The following is a 16,886-nucleotide window of genomic DNA, read 5'->3' as shown; positions in this document are numbered from 1 at the left end:
GTTCGAAGACACTCCCCTGCAATCTGAGCTCTGCTGCCCTGCCCTGCCCTGCCCTCCCCATTTTGTTCTCCAGGCAAACCTACAAACCTCAGGACCCCTTTCAAGGGCCCATTTTGACTTCTATTACTGGGAGCCTCCTCAGCCCCCAGAAAAAGCCAAGATACAGTTGACTGGAGGGTGGAGGGAAAAGGATTACCCTAACTACCCTCCTGACCTCTACATGTGGTAGAATTGGTCTCCTTCAGACACTCTTGAGGAAACCAAGTTGTGTCAGGCTGCGAGATCTCCTGCTCTAGCTTTCTGGACTCCCAGCACAATCTTGGCACTATGGTGAGATGGAAAGAACTTGGACTTTGAGGGTTAGCGTAACCTCCGCTCCAGCAGCAGCTTTGACTCTGACTAACTAACTCGGGTGAGATCTCTCTGAGCCTACTCTCTTATATGGAGATGGAAAATATCACACTCACGTTTAGGATTGTTTTGAGGCTCAAATGCCATACTTAATAGACAGCACCTAGTACAGTGCCTTGCACGTAGTTGGCAACTGATACATCTTAATTCTTATTTTAAATATTACTTTTTTAAAATTTATGCTTAGGTGTACCAGTTGGGTGTAAGAAGCATTGAGGAGAGGTTTCTAGCATTTCATAAGAAGCTTATTCCTTGGAAAAATATTTCTTTGCTATCCATTAAGTCCTAAAAAAAGAAGTATAAGCAATATGAAATTGCTAATATTATGAAATAACAACAGACATATTACTGACTAACCTGCTGGGTAAAATTAAATTATACTATTTGATAATAGTATATAGTAAAAAGAAAAAGGAAAAAGAGGCAGGGAAGAGAATTTACATTATTCATGTACCTATATGTGCCAAGCAATATGCCAACTTTTTTTGCTGTATTCTCTAATGATCACATTATAGTGAGGACACCGAGGGTCTCTAGATGAGATCTCTAGAAAATAATGTCATTCTTTCTTCTTATCTCACCTTCCTGTGTGTGTCCAAGACTCAGACTTAATTATCCATTTCCTACATAAATCCAGTTCCATGCCCCACAGTTCCATGCCTCACCAGCTTTATTCCAGACACGACTACCCCGGCTTCCTTGGAGAGATGAGTGTGGACTGTTCTTCCCTGGCTTCCCACCTAAGACCAGCAGAATCCCTGAGCCTGTGCCCAACTGAGAAGCAACACTGCTGTACACAAAGGCATGCAGAGACCTGCTGTCCTTATCACTTTTGCTTCCCTTCCAGTAATTTCCAAGGCAGCTTTCAATGTGACCTGCTTTGATTGGGAACCACTGGAAATTCTGAGTAACGTTCTACTTAAATCTAACAAAACCCCACTTCTAACAGAACTGAGAAGGAAGAGTGGGCAGGAGGACTGATGGAAAGGGGAATCTCCCTTCTGTAGCTCCAGATAATTTGATTCCGTGGCCTTCAGAGTCTGAAAAAGAAAATCGGGTTGATTCATAAACAACCAGGGACTAAAATACTTCTCGTTTCCTTTTATTGTACTTCTGGGAACCAACCAATTATGTTCAGAACTCTGGGCGATTGGAAGGGGGTTTGGATTTTGTTTTTTTCTTAAAGCTGATTCAGGAACCATAGCAAGTTTTCTGGGCTCTTCATTTTGTCATTTTTGTCTAATTTTTGTCACTCAGTCATAAAGGAATAGAAGAGGCTCATCTCAAAAGAAGGAAGCCAGTCAGGGACCAAGGCTGCCAGGTCAAACACAAAACACAAGCACAAGAGCTGAATTCCCACGGGTCACCACTGGATCCATTGCCGGAAGAGAACCCGCACAGCGAGAGGAAGGAGGGAGGCTGGAGACGCTGCTCCACTGCAAGGCTTAGTATTTCATCTCTAAGGGCTGAAGTGTGCCTTGTGCTTCAACTGAAAGGACCGTGACTTTGAGATATTAAACAAAGCAACCCTGAAATAAATAGAGAAGGGAACCAGCAGTTGGTGCAGTCTTAATACCTTACACCTCTATAACATTCCCAGTGTTCAAACATCTTCACAAACATTATATATTTTGATTGATTCCACATCATAATCCAAATAGGATTAGCCCCACTTCTAATGGTTTTGTGGCTGAAAATCTGCCAGCACTGATGTTCTTTTGAGAAAATAAAAAAGTAGATAGTCTGAAAACAATGAGGGAAAGACTTTGGACCACCCGTCCCATAAAAGAGAAACTTTCCCACTGCGTGCTACAGGTTCAGAAAAATGCTCTCTACCATCATCCTTCTACAGCACGTGCACACAAGTATTGGAGAGTACCTGTTTTCTTGAGGAAGATTAGCCCTGATTTAACTGCTGCCAATCCTCCTCTTTTTGCTGAAGAAGACTGGCCCTGAGCTAACATCCGTGCCCATCTTCCTCCACTTTATACGTGGGATGCCTACCACAGCATGGCTTGCCAAACGGTGCCATGTCCGCACCCAGAATCCAAACCGGCGAACCCCAGGCCGTCGAAGCGGAACGTGCGAACTTAACCACTGCGCCACCAGGCCAGCTGGGAAGTTTTTTTATTTGACCTTTTTTAAGTGTGCATTCAAACCCCAATTTTAGTGATCCTATCTGGAGAGAAAATGGGTTTGACTACATGCTCCATAGGTAGACTATTTTGGCATTGCCTAAGCCGCCATGTGTAACATCATCCCTGTGATAGAGTGTGCCTGGAAGTCTAGACAACCAACTTGCATATTTGTAAATTATTAAGAGTCGACATGGGTCTCTCCTGCGAGGCAAAAGACCAAGTATCTAGCCTTCCTGTGCTTGCAGCTTTACATGACGCAAATAACCTCTGGATAGTGCTCGTCACATAGGGAAGAAAAGCAACTTTCCTATTTGAAAACAAGGAATTGGATCGTTTTGCTTATAGTCCTTTTATTTCTTAAGATCTATGGCCCTTTCATCAAAGCATTTAACTCAAACAGTCTTGTAGGTGAACTCAAACTCAAACTGGAAAAATGTGTATAGCATTTTTTTGACAGTCAAACCTCCACATGGATTTCGCACTGACATTTGGGAGAACAGTGAAGTAAATCACAGTCTTTCTGTCTTGTTCTCATAAACTGTTGCTCATCCTAATAAAGTAACCCAAGCACCCACTGTGGGTGAGTCACAGAAGATGAAAGCTTGCTGCCTCCAGACTGATATAGAAAGAGGACTGGTCATTGATCTTATAGAAATGTTCATTTCTAAGTGCATTTTTTTTGATACTCCTCCTTTGCTTTGATGTTTCCTAGGTTACCACAAACTGAACCCACACGCGTTATTTGTACCTTCTTCATGCCTTGGATTGAAATGCTTTGCTATCGTAGATTCCTAAGTAGCCTCCTAGCTCCCTGAGATAAGCATCTGTTCCTTCCTCCTCCTTCTATCCTCTACAATACTCAACTAAAGCGCCTCGCCTGCAGCAGGGACATCAAAATGGTTGAACTAAATTGGCCTGATTTCTTCATTATTCGGCTGACTCTTTAGCTTTTGCTAAATGTTACTTAGTTCTAGTTGGGAGCCAAAGCACTGAGAAGATTTTACCGACAACTAAAAATAATACTAAAAGTAACGAGTCCTGGCCCAGAAGAGATTGTGTCTATGTCAAATTAAGAACAGATGAGAAATGTTAAAATGTCCATTAGAGTGCTGGAAAATGCTCCGATTCTTTATTTCCATCATGAACCACGGATCCCATTTGGAGTTCATCTGCAACTTGAAGTTTGCGTAAGAAAGGCTTTCACTGCAAAGCGTCACAGTCATTTTGCAAATTCAAAATATCCAGGCAAATTGTTTATTTGTATTTGTATTTGTAAATATTTTTTCCCAACTCACTTTTAATAACATAGTCTCATTCTTTTACTTATGTATTTTTCTTTTTTTTGAGGAAGATTAGCCCTGAGCTAATATCTGCCACCAATCCTCCTGTTTTTGCTGAGGAAGACTGGCCCTGAACTAACATTTGTGCCCGTCTTCCTCTATTTTATATGTGGAATGCCTGCCACAGCATGGCTTTACAAGCGGTGTGTAGGTCCACACCCAGGATCTGAGCCAGCAAACCCTGGGCCACCAAAGTGGAGCATGTGAACTTAACTGCTACACCACTGGGCTGGCCCCAGCATGGTCGCATTCTTAATAAAGCTTTGACTTGGGGATTTTTGGTGGTATAGATGGTGTAGGAAATAGAAGGTGTAGGAAAATAGAGAAAGTTGTAATTATCCCTGAAAATAAGAGAAATGATGCACATAGAGGATATGCAGCTTGTTTAATATCTCCAGGGTGCCTGTGAGGAGGCTCGACCGAGTGCTTAGGGAACTTTGGCTACAGGGTTTCAGCAGCTGGTTTTTCATCTAATACATTTTCAATAAAGGGATGCCTGCCAATCTGTCATCAAATCTCCCGAAATTTTGACAGGGTCTCCAGGATGATTTTGATGCCTCAGAGGAAAGCTCACTTGCCTTTTACAGAATCCACTCTCAGTGAAACGCTGTGAGAAAGCCACAAGCTCCACATATAAAACACGAGAGCTCCCTCTACAGCGGTGACCAGCAAAGGTGCCCTCTAGCCAGCTACCCCATTCTGAGACCAGATGGAAGGCAACAAACAAAATAAAAACAAAAACAAAACAGAAGGAAGCTCTGTCGGCTTCCTTTCATGAGTGCACAATAGGGTGGGAATGAGGAGGTGGAGCTCCACTGTTTGCCCAGCAGAGGAGAGGAGTGATGAAAGAGAAGTGATTGCGTAAGAGAATGTAATGCATATAAGCAGATTATTGCCTGTACTCTGTGTAAAGTTTTCCTGTAATAACAATGACCAATTTAGTTCATTTCAAGTTATTCAAATCCTTGTGTTCTTGTTTGTTTTTTGTTTTTAAGGTGGGAAAGGAACAGCAGAAGGGATGTCACAAAGAGGAGGAGGGAGAAAATTATAAACCAACATGCAGCAAGCTGGGCTTCCCAGCCCCACTGCAGAGGCACGCCCCACCACATTCCTCTGGGTGTGATCGACTGGCCAGATGAAGAGCTTCAAGGTCATCAAAGGAAGGAGAAATGAGGAGTTGCCTGAATCTGTGTTGATTGGTGCATTGCACAGAGCAGGGATGAAACATAAAACTCAAAGGAAAGGGCAAAGCAGATGAGGAATTATATTCCTGAAGGAACCGTGCAGCTCGAGAGCTGTGAAATGTCATTGGCAGGTAGCCCATTACCCTTAAGAAAATGTGAAGTATGTGCACTGCAGACAAAAGGGACCCACTGTAAACACGGCTCCATGACTCTTTCAAGCGCGTGTGTATTTACCCTTCAGAGACGACGGGTCACCCTCCTTACACTGAAAGAAGGAAATGTCTCTAACACCTTACAGTCTTGAGTGCATACCACATACCACCAAGCTCCAACACGGCTGCTAGCGGGCACAGCGGGCACTGAAAGGTAACCCACTCAGCAGAAGCATTCGTGTGGGTAATAAGTTCTGATGACTTCCAAAGGTTAATTTATGTCCTTTCCCCAAAAGTCAGAGTGTATTCTTCTATTTAAAAGGTAAATATATTATTAGAATCAGATTCTTTTTTTAACCTTCAAGTCAGAAATGAAAAGTGGGTGAGAACTTTCTACCCACCCCCCATACCTGCTCCCCATCTACACAGAGACAATCTGAAGTGCTAACAGTGTTTAAAGACTTTAACAGATTTTCCTAGAAAAATAAGGATTGGGCATGGACAGAGACAAGATTCTGGAATATGTTTGAGACAAGATAATCTTCTACAGCACTCTTTATTGGGAAAGAGAGAGAGGAGGGAGGAAGAAAGAAAAGTAACAGAGGATTAAAAAGCAAATGGGTGGCTGGTGACTAGATGCATGAGATCTGGTACACCCACACGGCTGAACGCTCTTCAGCAGCCTAAAGAGGAAGTAATACTCACGCACGCCACAGTGTGGATGGACCTCAGAAACATCGTGCCAAGCCAGAGAAGCTGGCACCAAACACCCACATAGTCTATGATTCCATTTAAATGAAATGTCCTGCGAAGGTAAACCTATAAAGACAGCAGAAGGGATGTCACAAAGAGGAGGAGGGAGAAAATTATAAACCAACATGCAGCAAGCTGGGCATGTAAAATCGTGTTGGCCTGAGGCTGGGGATTAACTGTAAATGGGAATGAAGGATCTTAGTGGGGTGATGAGAATGTTCTAAAATTAGATGATGGTGATGGTTCACAATTTGGTAAATTTACTAAAAATCATTGAATTGTATACTTTGAATGGGTGAATCTTATAGTATTTTAAATTATACTACAGTAAAATTGCCTCTTAAATGAAGTGAATGGATGATTTGGTGGAGGCAGCAAACAATTTAATTTTATAAGATTTTAAGGGAAGAAGATTTAAAAAAATGAAAATATGTGACTGCCCCCTTAAACTCCCGTGGCTAGGTCTGTACCTAATCCGACTAATAACAACACTTTTTTTTCTTGACTAAAGTACTTCACATGGCCCACTCCAAGTCGGAGTTATTTGTGTATGTATCTATCTCTCCCCTAAACTGGCAGATCTTGAAGAGAGCACTTCTTTTGTATTTATTTTCTACCATCCTCAGATTCATGCACAGTACCTTTCACAGAGTAGACAGTTAATGAATATTTCCTGATTTGAAGACATGATCTTTAGGAAAGGAAACAGAGCTTAAATGGGACAAGAGAAAAATGAAGTATCCAAAGTAGTTAGATATTATCCAGTAGATACATTTTCTCTAGAAAACCAGCTTCCAAATAAAGGCCTATTAAAAAGAGAGCATTTTTAGAGAGAACCTAAGTCCTTGAGGGAAGGAAGAGAAGTCTAGGTAAAAATGAAATACTAGAAACAAAAACTTCTCTGTTAATGTATCACAGTATTATCCTTCCATTTTTATAAAGATTTTTTTCGTTCTACCACCACCAGTTTCACACACACAGACTCACGTCGGAAACCACGTGTAGGAGCAGACGGCAATGGTACGCACTGAGAAGCGCTCTAAGTCATGAGGTCTGCTACAGAAGGCAGCTGTGAGGTGTTGGGGCTGGTAGTGATGGACTGATGGCGGAGGCCGCTTCAGCAAATCATGAGAACAGGACATTGTCAACAGATGTCTGCATGGGGGGACACAACTTCAATTGATCAATGTTTATCAATGAATAAAATACAGTCCTCAGTGCCTGGCATTTTACTGCAGAGACAGCTCAGCCAAGACATGACTCCTCTATGTCATAAAGGATGCCTCTGGAACCAAAGCCACCAACTAAAATGGTTAACCAAGAGTTTCTATTAGCCATGTGGTTGGTCTGATCTCTTGGACAAAGCTTGGTTAAGACTGTAAGAGTCAGGAGTTACTCCAAGGGGCAGAGTCCATGCATTCACCTGTGTCAGCAGCAGTACCTAGGACGAAGGCTCACATAGAGAAATAACCAAGTAAACAACTGTCAAATCTAAGTTTAAAAAGCAAATAAAGGAAGGAAGGAGGGATGGAAGAAAGGAAGAAGTGAGGGAAGGAGAGAGGGAAGGAAGGAAGGAGGGAAGGAGAGAAGGAAGGAAGGAAAGAAGGAAGGAAGGAAGGAAGGCAGGCAGGCAATAACCCTTGAAAGCAGAAAAATAATGATTAAAGGGGTAGAAAAATAGCATCAATTCAAGGAGTTACAGTTGGTTAACTGGTATGGGGGGCTGTGGAAGCTAAGAGATGACAACTGTTCTTATTATGAAGAAATGTTGAATAATTATTCTAATTATCTAAGAGCAGATAAACAAAGAAAATGCACTTCAATTGCAAAAAGAGGGACTTCAATTAGCCATAAGGCAGGCTTGCCAATAAGGGTAACTTAGCAGGTGCCCAAGAGAGCTCACAGGACCATTCACCCCTACAGATATCTGAGAAGGCAATTGTTACTAAGAAAAGTTGGGGTAAATAAAGACTGTCCAAGGCAAGAAGGTGAACCAAGAACTACTTCTGCTCCCTTCCTGATCTCCGATTTTATTCAATTTTCTATCGCTTATCCTCTAAATGTGCTTGTAATAACCTGCCCTCTTGCTAGCACCTTCTTGTAAATGAGATGCCTATCTGGGTTTATCCCAGCTAAATAAACTGAATTCAATAAAACCCATCCTGGGTTATCCTCCAGGAGAGTTATTACTCCACTAACATGCTACTGTTGCTACTGTTACCTAATGCTTTAACCTCTCCTTTAGGCTTGAGTTATGCTACGTTGTTGTATATCTAAGATAAGAGGCTGTCTGGAGTCTGTTCAATGTTATCGCATAACACACAGTGACTTTTTTATTGAAGGCACTCCATGAGTACCTCTACACTGATGCAGGCTTTATTGAAACTAATTCAGAGACTCTGTGTGAGTGTGTGTGTGTGTGTGTGTGCATATGTGTACACACTCATATATACGTATATATTTAAGAATATATATATGTGTACTTTTTAAAAGATAAATGCTGAGCTAAAAACAAAGTCATGCTGTTACTCTCCACGGTTAGCTGATAATCTGCATTAATCTGTCAGACCAATATACCCTGTGTTATATTAACCTAGCTTAAAGCTTAAGTGAGGACACTAGTCTCTTAAACATACACCAGCACAGTGAGAGCTTGCTGTCTCCCCAGGCTGACCAATCCAGCCTCTGCCCAATTTCCACCACTTCAGATCCTTGAAGATGCAGCACTTCCCAGCCATGAGGTGCCCAGACTGCTAGGCCTTCATAGGGGTAAAAATGCAGTGTTCTGACAGGGTATCGATGTTTCAAAAAGTCCAATGGAAATTTTTCATTTCCTACAAAGGCTGAAATGGGCAAGCAGTCTGCCTTGTTTAGTTTTCAATTTTATCAATTCCTTGAATAATCCTGGTTATCTCATGCTTATCGGAAGCTCTGGTTGACATCATACACGATTTTAATGAATCAATTATTGGAGGAAATTAATTATTCCTTGAAACTATGGTTTGATAGGAGAAAAATATTTCAAAATATGGAAGCCAAAAAAGAAAAAATACCTAAGTTCCCTGGTGGTAAAAAGGTTTGGGATTCCTACATGAAAACAACACAAAGGAACAAGAGAATGTTGACCTGGGAATCATCATTTGTTAAATGAAGGCAACCCCGGACATTTCATGAAACAAAGCCTAACTGAAAAAGAAAAAGTAAAAATACAGGTCATACTTCTTCCACTTCCTGCTCCATGATTCAGACCTCAGATTCACCAAGAATTTGTAAAATTCTACAACGATTTCTTTACCACATAGACCCAGATTTCTGAGAATATTCTACGTCTCTCTCTCCTGACCATCTTCTTACATCCATTCAGAGAAAACAACTTTTAGGGAAAAAATTGTGCAATAAAGAGGTGGAAGATTAGTGTTGGCATTTTTGTGCTTCCAACCAGAGGCAAAGATAGGAAAAATTTCTTAGCTTTTACTATGTGGGAACTCTGGTTTTAGTTATCCCATCAGTTCTGAGTACTAAGGAAACAAATAATTGATGTGGGAAAAGACGCCACCTAAATAAAGCAAAATTGTCATAGGAGAATGCCAGCTAGAAACTGAAATTGGACCAGTCACCCTCTGAAAAGTTGACTTCTAAGCTATAGATCAAATTTTAAAAATGTGACTATCACATGACATAAGGAGGTTGATTGAAAACAGGAAAATCCACACATTTTATGTGGTATATCCATAGAATGGAAGATTACTTGACCATTAAAAGGAATGAAATACCAACATGCTACAAAAGGGATGAATATTGGAAACATTGTGCTAAGTAAAAGAAACCAGGTGCAGAAGATCACATATTTATGATTCTACTTATATAAAGTATTCAGAAAAGGTAGATCTATAGAGACAGAAATTAGAATCATGGCTGCCTGGGGTTAGGGATGGGTGGGAATGGGGAGTGACTGCCAGTGGGCACAAGGGGTATTTCTGGGGTGATGCAAATGTTCTACCACTGGATTGTGGTAATGGTTGCAGAACTCTTTGAATTTACTGAAAATCAATGAGTTGTATATTTAAAACGGGTGAGTTTTATGGTATATAAGTTACACCTCAATGAAGCTGTTAAAAAAGTTTAAAAATCCTATGACATGTTCACTGCTGCATCCTCAGCACCCAGCACAGTTCCTGCCGCATAGTAGGTGCTGAATACATATTTACTAAAGAAGTGGATGAATAAGCGAATAGAGTAATAATCAAAGAGTTACCACAAAAACAATTTTGTGACTTACAGAAAGACCTGTGCATGCATGTTGAAAAGATTCATCATATTCCAGGCAAAGAAAACTTAGGAAGCCTAAACCTAGGCATTCTGGCTTTTAAAAAAAAGTAGTGTATTGAAGAAGCATTGCTATAAGAATTCAGGGAAAAGACAAACGTTTACAAAGGGTAGCCTAATATTTCTTCTATGCAACAGTAAATATCAGAAGAGAGTAGAAAAACATATATAAAATTTTAAAGGGAAAAGAGTGACCTCCAAACATTTTCTTCCTCAGCGGACTTGTCCTTCAGTTGGGAAAGATATTTTCAAATGTGTGAGGCTTTTAAAGATATGCATCAACTATATTCCCCTCTTGAAAATGTTATTTTTAATGTTATACCAGACAGGATAGGCTAACTGAAGTTACTAACAATCCCAAAACATCAGTAGCTTAAAACAATACAGGTTATTCTTTGATCACTCTTAGTACCTGTGGGTCAGGGAGGGGTGGGGATGATCTGCTGATTGCTGTTATTCACAGATCCAGGCTGACGGAGAAGCCCATCTTGAACTTCCCCACAGGGGAAGAGAGCTCGGGAGAGTTTTCACTGGCAAGCCCATTCACAACTCACTGGCTAGAGCTAGACACATGGCCTCACCCACCAAAAAGGGAGCTAGAAACTGCACCTCTACTGTGTGTCCAGAAGAACTCTGTTGGGGTGAAAAGAGGAAGATGGACTGGTTAAGGACCCCAGGACTGGAAGAACAACATCCAGGCAGAGCATCTTACAACCAATCCCTCTTCCACCCAACAAAAGAAGGCGACACAAATCCTGCATTTCCTGACTCACAAACTAAAATAGAAGGTAGTCCAGGTAGGTTCATTCCTCCCCCAGATGGAATAGGAGTCCCACAACTACAGCAAGCAAGGCTAACAGCTCGAGCAAGGGGTCCAGCAGGAGCCCTGCTGACAATAAGCAATCAAGGCAGTTCAATCCTTCCATACCATGCCTGAGACTCCCTTCTCCTACAAAGGGGCATTGGGCAGATGGGCAGCCAGCAAGGACGTCCTACCACAACAATGCTCAGTGGGAAACCTATTCATCTTCATGGGCCAGAGACTCCCTTCCCCGCCTTGAGGTGCCCAGCACTCAGCCTGTGGAAGCACCTTCTGCCTCTTTAGGCAACACCTGCAGGGACCAGTGGTAGCCCCAGTAACAACAGATCAACCAAGAAAACCAAAATAGTACCACAAAGCTCTGGAAATTACATTGTCATTGGAACCACAGCCCACAAAGTAGGCCAGGACCTGCTTGCTAAACCTAAAGAGGGTGACTCTCCAAATTAAAGATTTAAGTAAGACCCAGAGTTTCTTGATATAATAGCCAAAATGTCCAGGATGCAATAAAAAATCACCAGTCACACCAAGAACCAGGAGAAACACAAGTCGAATGAGAAAAGAAAACTATGCTAACACTAAGTTGAATAAGATGTTAGAATGATCTGACAAGGATTTGAAAGCATCCATCATAAAAATGCTTCTAAACATAATTACAAATTCTCTTGAAACAAATAAAAGAATAGAAAATCTCAACAAAGAAATTTTCTATTATAATAAAGAATCAAATGGGAATTATAGAACTGAAAAAAATACATAACTGAAATTAAAAACTTACTGGATGAGCTCAATAGTAGAGTAGAGACGACAGAGCATAAAGCTGGTGAACTTGAGGACAGATCAACAGAATGTACCGATCTGAACAAAAGAGAGAAAATAGACTGAAAAAAATGAACGACTCCAGAACTTGCAGGAACACAACAATAGACTCAGCTTTCCTATCACTGAGTTCCCAGAAAGAAAGCAGAAAGAGAGTGTGCTCAAAGGGTATTCAAAGAAATAATGGCTGAAAAATTCACAAATCTGGTGAAAGTCATATACCTACAGATTCAAGAAAACAAGCAAACTACAAATAGGATAAACCCAAAAAAAATCATACCAAAACACACCATAATTAAATGTCTGGAAACTAAAGACAAGGAAAAAACTCATGAAAGCAGCCAGAGAAACAACATCTTACCTATAGAGGGAAAAAAACATTTGCATAACAGTGAATTTCTCACCTGGAACCAAAGAAGCGAAAAGGAAGTGACACATTTTTCAAGTGCTGAAAGGAAAGAACTGCCAATCATGAATTCTATATTTCATTTCTTCAAGCATGAGGCAGAAATAAAGACATTCCCACATGAAGACCAACCAATAGAATCTGTCCTTAGCAGGCCCACCCTTGAAGAACGGATAAAGGACGTTCTTCAAACAGAAAGGAAATGATGAAAGAAGGAAACTTGGAGTATCATAAAAGAAGAAAGAGCAATAGAAATCTGAACAGAAATATGGATACATGCAGACTATCCTTCTCCTCGTGAGTTTTATAAATCACATTTGATGATTGAAACAGAAATTATAGTACCATATGATATTTAAGATAGTTAAAAGTGGACAAGGTAAAGGAACCCAAATGAACATAAGATTTCCACACTTCACCAGAAATAGTAAAATACTGACACTAGAATGTGCAAGCCACATATGTATATTGTAATACCCAGAGCAACCACTAAGAACATGAAACAAAGAGATATCCTAAAAACATTATAAATAAATCAAAATGGAATCCTAAAAAATTGTGTAAGTAACCGATAGAAAGGCAAAAAAAGAGAACAGAGGAACAAGAAACAAGGGAACAAACAGAAAACAGGTAACAAATGGCAGACTTAAGTCTTGGCATATGAATAATTACCTTAAACGTAAATGGTGTAAATACACCAACCAAAAGGTAAAGAGTGAATATAACTACACGTGCAGTTACCGTAGGACCCTCCAATTGCAGTCTTGGGCATTTATCCCAGAGAAGTGAAAACAGTTCACACAAAAACCTCCACAGATGTTCATAGGAGCTTTATTTGTAATAGCCAAAAACTGAAAACAACCCAGATGACATTTCAACGGGTGAATCATTCAGCAAACTGTCATGCATCTATACCGTGGACTACTACTCGGCAAAAAAGGGGAGCAAACTATTGATACATGCAACAACTTGGATGAATCTCAAGGGAGTTATACTGAGTGAAAAAACCTGATCCCAAAAGGCTACACACTGTATAATTTTATTTATATAACATTTCTGAAGTGACAAAATTATAGAAATGGGAAAATATACATGACTTTTATTAGATAACCAAACCTTTAAATACTGAGTGTTTGATAATATTAAGAAATTAATTTTTTAGTTGTGATAATGTCTTTAAGGGTTTTTTTTAAGTCCTGATATTTAGGAATACATATTGAAATATTTATGAATGAACTATGATACCTGAAATTTGCTTCGAAACAATATGGGGAGTGGATGGGAGAGTGGAATATGCCTAACTGGCCATGAATTCATGGTTGTTGGGGCTAGAAATGGAAACGTGGACCCCTGACTTTATCTTCAAAGCCAGTAATGCTGCATTTGTCTGACCATTTTTCTGTAGTCACAACTACTTCTCACACTGAACAAAGACAAAAATGTTTTTCTGCTTTTTAGGGACCCAAAGTAATTAGATTTTCCCCACCTGGATAATCTAAGAAAAGTTTCCCATCTCAAAGTTTTTACCTTTATCATGGTTTCAAAATCCCTTTGGTGATGTAAGGTAACATGTTTATAGGTACCCAGGATTAGGATGCGGACATCTGCGGGAGGGGGCATTATTCTGACGACCATAGCAGGATTCTTATTCATGTATAGACAGAGAAATGAAATATAATATCAAATATGGCATAAATATTATGGAAAGTCTAATAGTAGACTATAATGACAAAAGAGGTTAGTTAGTCTATTACAAATGCCATTTTGAATCAGTGGGGAAACAACTGCTTATTCAATACTTATTATGGCGATAACTGGATTATAACTGGAAATTAATTAAATTGGATACTAACCTCACATAGTACAATAAAATTAATTCCAGATGGATCAAAGATTTAAATGTAAAAAAAATGAAACCATAAAAAACTAATATAAACAATGGAGGAACTTTATATATTCTCTAAGTGAGGAAACCATAAAAGAATATATTGACAAATCCAACCACATAAAATTTTAAAAATCTGTGTGGTAACACAATACCATAAGAAAAATCAAAACACAAACCATGAACTATATTTTTTAAGATTGCAACTCATTTAATTGCATAAGGTTAATTTCCTTAATATATAAAGAGCCCCTGAAAATCAATAAAAAAGAACTACCCATCAGAAAAATCAACAAACGTTATGTATAAATAGTTCACAGAATAAAATTCAAATGTCTCTTAAACACATGAAAATATGTTCAACCTCACTCAAAAGCAGAGAAACGAAAAAGTGCTCTAAGATACCATTTTTTACCTAGCGGTAACAATGATAAACAAATCTCATAACACACTTTATTAACAGGGTCTGAGTACACAGTACTGGAGTAAATGTTAACTGTTAAAAACTCCATGAAGAGTAATTTGCAGCACCTACTAAAACTAAAAATGCACATACATTTTGATAAAGCAATTTTATTTCTACAACACTGCAAAGTACATGTGGACAAAATAGAATGTGTACAGGGATATTCATTCAGTATTATTTGTTAAAGCAAAATATTGCACAGAAACAAAATGTCCCCTAATAGGTCTGTGTTTGATAATGATAACCCTTACATTAAATACTCTGGAAAATCTCTTCACCCCTCAAAAAGAACACGGTAGCTTCTATGTACTGTTACAGATAGATCACCCGGATAAATGTTAACTTAAAAAATGCAGAATAGCATACATGGAATGCTAACATTTGTGTTAATTTACAGACCAGCTTTGAAGGCCAAGTAAGAATAATTTTTAAATTATATGTCTCTTTCTTTTTGCCTTAAATCACCAAAAGTTGGTTACAAATACATTTCTGATGCTAAATATTATTGTTATAAATCATCTTTTAGGCATGGTAATAGAATACCAAGTGTAAGCCAGCAGAATTTGTGTGGGTAGCTCCCCCTTTCCTTTCCACCTTTCCCTAGCAAATGTTCTGGGAAATGAGGCACTTTTTTCCCTGAATTAAGTGTGCTTCACTGTGACATCATTCTTTCTTCCTTCACCCGATACTCCCAACTTGACCCAGAACCCAAACTACATTCTTTTCCCATTGAAACTTAAAGTTTCAAGAAATTGATATTTTAGCACAAAAAGAGCCTTCAATCTAAAGGTTAATTTTCTTAAGTTCCCTACATGTTTTTGCAAAATCGTTTGGCAAAGTGTCTGGAACGGTTATAGGTTACCCTACCTGCCTTGGTTTTCAGAGACACTGTGTAGGATGTGTAACTGGAAAGAGAGACGGCCTCCTGCCGTTTATGGGCTTGTTTTCGAAACCTATTTTCCAGAATAATTGTTGACTTCTCGGTACTTATTCTTTTCCTTCGCTTATTAGATATCCTGCATTAGAATGTGACTCAGCAAAGTAATACAGCTACAGTCTGTCTCTCACCCCTGATCTGGTTCATCCTCAAATCCTCGTCTACCAGGAAATGTGACCGTTACAGTGAAAGTCCTGGAACACAGATAAGGAATGACACTCTTCCCGCAGGCGTAGGCTTTATACCAGGGCAACCCATGCATTTTGCTATTTGGCTTTATTTTCCATATCATTCACAACAGACACCAGTCTTTGTGACTGTTGAGCAAGTGACACACTTCTGCCCACTGCATCCTGGTATCAGAGTCACCAAGGAAAACCCAATGCAGTGAAGCACTGGGTGGAACATTTTACTCACATAGAGAAGTCATAGCAAGATCAGCTTCAGCAGTGGGTGTCAGTCTCCGATGGCCAGAAGGTCCCTCCCAGCAGCAATTGGCCTGCACATACCCTTGCCTCAGAATGAGGAACCTCATGTCCTCCCCACAGGGGACAGATATAATAGTGGGCCAGGTGCCACTGGACACACACACAGACAGAAGAAAGGAGTACACATTGAGTCTGAAAGAGAGATTCCCACATGTGGGCATGCCAGCTCAGCACAAGCTGTGAGGGCTCTTTTATCTCCTAACGTCAGGGAGTGTTCCAGGCCCAAGGCCCATTGTTACGTGGCTGTGTGGGGCTCAAAAGTCTACATCCACGAGACTGCCTTTCCCGACAGTGACCCTGTAACTCCTTCTCTGGAAAGGGCCCCGTACACAGACCACGTCAATTTCTAAGATTCTCCTCCTCTAGCCATAGGTGTGGGTTGATGGCTAACCCAGTCTGGACTAATCAGTCCTTACTCCAAATTTTTGTCCTCCTGCTACGTGGAGAAGCTCATTTGCGGTAGGCAAGAATTAAGGCAACAATGTGGAGACAAGCAGAAACAAGACGGGCGCGAGAGGCCTGGGGGCCTTGAAATCTGCTGAACTCTCGGCCTCCCTGTGTCTTTTTCTTTCCCATAGTCATGTAAAATATTCCAATAATCTTCCCCTAAATTACTCATTTTGCCTAAGCTAATAGGTGGAGTTGGGTTTCTCTGAGTTTCAACCAAATCAGCCCAGACTAGTGCACACTGCCCCCATGAACATATCCGCCTGCCCCAGCCTACCTTCTACCTAAATGTGAGCTCTGGGCAGGAATCCTTG

General features: G+C 40.2%; 1 long non-coding RNA gene across 1 annotated transcript in view; it reads right to left on the bottom strand.

The window, feature by feature from the left end:
- The window catches only part of LOC139084814 (uncharacterized), a 74,770-nt gene extending 58,478 nt beyond the window's left edge, over window positions 1–16,292 (bottom strand). The window contains exon 1 of the long non-coding RNA XR_011542592.1: window positions 16,055–16,292. This is a non-coding gene — a long non-coding RNA (uncharacterized lncRNA). The remainder of the gene's footprint in view (window positions 1–16,054) is intronic.
- Window positions 16,293–16,886: the final 594 nt, after the last annotated feature.

The sequence above is a fragment of the Equus przewalskii genome, chromosome 7, assembly GCF_037783145.1.
Source record: "Equus przewalskii isolate Varuska chromosome 7, EquPr2, whole genome shotgun sequence".
Classification (NCBI taxonomy): Eukaryota; Metazoa; Chordata; class Mammalia; order Perissodactyla; family Equidae; genus Equus; species Equus przewalskii.
The sequence above is the reverse complement of the archived record's forward strand: the minus strand, read 5'-3'. Positions and strand labels throughout refer to the sequence as shown.